Raw genomic sequence first — 6198 nt, 5'->3', positions numbered from 1 at the left:
TTTCTTCACTAATGTTGCTGTAATAATGAATGAAGCTTATTTTTTGAAATTTATTTAAAAAACTTTTTGAAAGGAACAATAAGCTGAATTGTTTGCATATAATTTTCTTGATATAAAACTATGTGGAATATTCTCTCATGGAATTTCTGCTATATTTTCTGTTTCAACATATCAGTTTTACGCATAACAAGCTGAAGTAGTATTTGCAATTTTTAGTTATTTGTTTTATGCATATCTGCTTGACAAACAGAATTTCCGTTTGGCGGATTTCATCCAATTTGTAATAAAAATCTGCAAAATTAATTTAAAAACTGAGAGACGTGTTTTATCGTTCTGACTCACAACGTTTCTTAATTACCATTTTCACAATGAGAGTGACTTTAGATATACTTTTTTCCAAGCAAGTGAAAAAGTCTCCACGAAAATTTGTCGTGTATTTCATAATAAAAGACATTCCCTTTCTCCCTGATTTAAAATGTAGGAATTCGTCAATGCAGTGAATACCACGAGTACTCAAATTTTTCGAGTTTCGCGCAAGAATTTTTGAATATAGTGAAGAAAATTATGTATACATTTTGGAAGTGTTTTTTTTTTTTTCTCTTAGATTTCAATTATGCAAAGAGAAATTATTGCAGTAGTTTCCGTTCAGAATTCCAGATTTTGATGAATCTGCATGCTTCAGATTTCAGAAAACATATTTTTCCACGTATGATGTCCATCTGCATGCACTCAAATATGATTTGAACTAGACAAGTGAAATTTTGTGTGTTGTTTTAATTGAATTTTTAGATTCTAAAAACTTATTTGCGTGAAATTCCATTCATACGAAGTAAGTCTGAAGAGCAAGTCTGAACGACAACTTCAGAATGCAAAAAAAATGGTAATAATAATAATAATAATAAAATATGAAATACAGCACATATTTTTATGAGTTTAAGCATAAATAAGTATATCAAATTTTCATTCAATTCCATGAAGAGTTTTTCCATATGTCGGTCTTTACGTACGCATTTATGCAAACGTGTCATAGAGGACGCAACTACGTAAATTAATGTAATTGGTATGTGATTTGATTACTAAAATTTTATCTCCTTGGCAATTTTAGGTTCGATAAGTTGAAACGTTATCAGAATTAGTCTCCCGAAATCTTTCGATCTTTAGCTATAATTTGCTGGAATACACTAAATGCATTAATGTAGGAATAAATCGAATAAATATTTTGAACAACATTTTTTCTCAACGATTGAAATAAAATTTTTACACAAAACTACAGTTATACTCACCAGATCATGTACAAAATATAATTTATATTAGTTGCTTCATTTTTGTAACTTCGATTTGACATTCTAGAGGAAGTGCTGGTATTCCGACGGTTAATTCGTTTACAGATTTAGCTCAAAATTTTAAAAGTATCTGCAGTTTATGTACTAAAAAATTCCCAAGTCATAATTTACACTATGCATAATTTAATTAAAGCTTACAATAACAAGAAACTTACAATTGTGTCTATACTTACGTCTTCACCCGCGTTTATGTTCAATATATAGGTAAGAAAATACGAATTGCAAATAACTTTGAGACGTACAATTTTTGTTTATGAATATCTTTAAGAATTCTAAGAGCCTCAACCTTAATTTCATATTTGGCGCAAAAAAATAAAGATTAATTAAAGGTAATCTAATATTTAAAAACGAATTTTTGTTTGTTCGTACCTTATGCCCTACCATACCGTTCACCCGATTGCGATGTAACTTGGTCAACTTATTGTTTGCGCCTGCATAAATGTTATATTTTAAAATTGATAAAATAGAAATAGTAAACGGCAAACGTCATATATCATTCGGAGTTAATCGCAAGATATATCAAACAAAATAAAATTATTATGATTGATACCAGTGAATGTGAGAGAAATGAAATCGAAAATATTAAGTGCAAGCACTAATTATTTACTTCTTAATGAATAGTCATCTACATATGATGTTGTCATTCAGCGTGCATAAATTTTTCTGGGGCAAACTACACATATTATTGAGAGTTTATCTCACACATACAAAATACAATTATTATTATCGATGCTGATCAAGTTAAGTTATATATAATGGAAGCTTTCCAGTGCAAACAGTAATTTTTCCATTTATTCAGGCAATCGACAAAAGATATTTCGGTTATACAAGCGTATATCGTGTAGCGCAACACGTAGAAATAAACCACTTCGAACTTCTAAAACAATCGAGGAACGACAAAAGAGCAAGAAAGCAGATCGTTTACAAATTGCAAATTCGTGCTTCAGAATCCTAAGATCAGCATGCGACAAGAATAAAAAAACAACGTTTATATGATACCTGATCACGCGCATCACAATGAAAAGACCAATCTGCGGCTAGAAGTGAGACAACTATTCTTGACAGAAAGTTGATTGGAGAAGATGTGCTCATTCCAAGCATTCCCATTATTCTCACCGACAAACCTTTTGATTTCAAACGACTGCAGTTCCGCAGTCGACATGCATTATTGGTAGGTGGCCTGTAGATACTGCACGGCCATCAAAGTGTCTTCGGGGTGAACCGGTTGGTGTCATAACGGACAAAAGTCGTAGTGCATGAATCTAAAACAGTCGCCGACGTGCAAATTGTGTCTGCAGCTCAGCAAGACTGTCTGCAAATTACACTCGACGCAATAAAATTCATAGTGACATTCTCAAAAAGTCTGGAAACAAATGACAATGACACATTTGTTTCGAATGGGTTTGTATACGACAAGAGTTGTCTGTCACTGCGCATGCTCCTGATTTTGTTGCTCTCGCCGGGCAACAGCAACGCGCCGGGTACTAGCTAGTAACATATTAAATGCTGATGATAAAGCATTTCATTTATAGGTTCATATTTTTGAAGAGATTAAGATTTATTTTAAGAGATGAGTGATGTCAAAAGAAAGAATACATATTCTCTTTGGTCTCAGATAATAGTTCTTTGGTTTACCACTTGACGCAATACTCTCCTGAAGAGTCTCGATATAAAACTCTACTATAAACAGAATTCTACAATTACAAATTGAGACAGTAAAGTGTATAATTTGTATGGCGAAAAATGACACAACCAATCTGAACCATAGCAGAGCGCATCCAAATAAACATATACTTAGATAATATTTTAAAATGTGTTTATAGAATTACATTTGTAAAAATATTTTTGATTTTTGGCAAGATTTTTTTAAATCCATTTTCATACCCGTCCTAATTTAAGACCACTGTTATAATTATTAAAATATTGTTAATTATATTGTTATAATATTGTTAATGAAGACCATCTAATTCTCTATAACGTTTAATCTAATTTTCAAAATCCGATAGATTGTTATCCCCGAATAACGCCTAACCTTTCTCTTTTTGGTGATAATTGGGGCAGGGAGGATGTCATGATCAAGAAAATAGTTTTCTCTACTTAATTTTTTTAAAATCAAACCAAATCAAGAATATTGGTTTGAGGTTCAATATAAAAAAACCCAAATCGGTCTTGAATATGAACTTTAGGACTAAACTGTTCTGTAACATGTTTATTTTTAACTTAAATGCAAAGTTAGATCCTATATTTTCAAACCTTAGTTCATTGAGCTCATAGGAAATAAAAAAAGAAATATTAATTCAAATCGTTATTTAAAGTTTTTAATTATCATCAGCGGCATTAAGGTATTCGCCTATATTAAAAATTGATTTTCATCTAAAATTTTAAAAAAAAGATTTAATGTTTCATTTCAAAGCTCACACTTTCAAGTTTCCAAAAATATTTTTATTTTATATTTACGTCATTGAGAGAGAAAATTAACACCTCTTTCGTAAGCGTCGGAAGTTGAAAATGAAAAAAGAAGTTTCTTTAAATAAAATGGAAGACAATGACAGGGAAAGAATTTGCAATCATATAAATGAATACACTTATTTATTTATTTATCTTATTTTTATCATTATCATAAGTATTCATCCCCTTTATTTAATTTTAATCTGTTTTTTTTTTGGAAGATCAAATACCAAGTGTGGGAGGGAAGTGGAAACTGGCAAATATTTTTGTGGATAAACTTCAAAACTGCAGGAACAGTTAAAAGAAGTAACCAAAATCATTTAGATTTACTGCAAAGCTGTGCATTAGAAGCATTATTTTTGAAGCTTGCTCAACCAATGCATGGATAAAGGGCACTGACAGCTGGCTCAAGAATCAGCGAGCACATATCAATAATGCAAAAGGTGGCTAAACATCATCATGAATGTACTAAAGCCTGCTTCTGCCAAGTTGTATATACATGATAAAATAAAAAGATATTTATATGAGAAAATAGACAAACTAGAAGAAGTACATACGAAATATCGCCCCATTTTTCAAACAAGCCGTTAGGTTGAAATAGAGAAGAAACCATGTTCATTCAGGAAACGTTCCATTCCTTTTATACATATTCTTCGATTGAATCTTCGTGCAAATGATAATTGCTGATGTGTTGAAATTTGTCACTCATGGCATTATGCAATAAAATGTCCAATAAAAGTTTCCTGGCATTTCCAAATTTCTTCAACAAAAAATGCGCAATCATCAGAAAGCGGAGAACGTTTGTAACATGGTTATTTATTATAGCATCATAACTAAATTGGTATCGAGTGGTGCCAAAAACTTCACCCAAATGAGCCACTAAACCGGGAACTGCATATTCATTAAATCTGAGGTTGTAAATAACAAAAAAAAATGACTTCCGCTCGTTTTTTCTCACAAAAATTTGGGAAAAATAAGCAAGATAACTCAGTTTCAACTGAAACAATTCTTATATGATTCAGACAATCCTTAATATGATTAGAAAATATCAAATTACATATATTTTTAGTTTTTATTATCTACTAGCCGCCTTTGGCGACCAGCCGTTTCGCCAATCTTAATGCTTGTTAATATTTTAACAATTAAATATTCTATGTAACTCCTATTTTAGTAGCTTCTTCATCAAAATATTTTAAAGCTTCAAATTTTGATAGCCATATAATTCGCTCATAATATTATAAAGACCTTCAGCCATAATGGAATATGTGTATTTCTAATTTTCTGTCAGCTCCCTTAGAATGTATACTTTAATTAAAGTGGAAATGATTAAATTGCAATTAATATAAAACATTTTTTACAGAAACAAAGAATTTTTTAAAAATGTGAGTACTGAAAACAGAATCGCTGAACATTTAAACCTTATGTGTATTAAAGAATGTCATTTATAATTTATGTAATATCTCAAGAGTTATCCAACAAAAATTTCTCAGATTCATCATGAAAATCAGTCTTTGCTTTACTTTCAAAACGATTTAAATTCTGGGAATAGCAACATTTTATTTTGTTTCGGTCTATAAATATACTTAAAAAAATTACGAAGTCTAAATTTTACAGACGTTTGGTTCCAAGGAATCAAAATATGCGGAATTTTCTTGACACTTCAATTTTTAAATAAATATATGAACGTTTCTATATTCTGCTATCAAATCTGATCGCTGTATGAAGTTCTGAAAAGAATAGTTTAGAACAATCAACATTTTTATAATCTTAGGCCAACAGTCTTGAGAAACAGTCTTTGGATATCATCTTTGAGACGCGGTCCTAAAAGTGATCTTAAATCGCCCATTTTTATTGAATAATGGTATTCAAATTTCCACAAATCAGTCAGTTTAAGTGATTGATTTAATAAATTACAATGCAACTTTTTTTATTTGAAATATTAGTGTCTCAAGAATATTTGTTAAATAGGATTCACAGAGTTGAGGATATAGATTAAAGCTAGATAACCTTAATTTATTAGAGCATTTATCGACTGAAGTTACATAAAATATATTTACTTCATTTACACCATTTTAACTCATGTATTTCTATTATTAAAAGTTTGCAAATTAATCCTGAATTGAAAGTATATGCATTAAAACATGTTTGCCTTAAATTAATCTGATTTAATGAATTAATAATATAGATAATGTAAATGTATTGTAAAAGATCATAGAACATTTTGTATTGCATTGAAGTTTAAAAAAAATATATTATCATGTGAGAACATGGTGTTGTTTTGGCTTGAGGCTTTTGTAGCCACAAAATGCACTGGAGAAAATAGACGATTTATCGCTTTTGAGGCATTGATTCATCGCTTTTAAGGTTATTAAAAATGATAAATCAGATTGTAATATTTGGTGACTTA

Source organism: Argiope bruennichi, chromosome 6 (genome assembly GCF_947563725.1).
Source record: "Argiope bruennichi chromosome 6, qqArgBrue1.1, whole genome shotgun sequence".
NCBI lineage: Eukaryota > Metazoa > Arthropoda > Arachnida > Araneae > Araneidae > Argiope > Argiope bruennichi.
Note: the sequence above shows the minus strand (reverse complement) of the source record.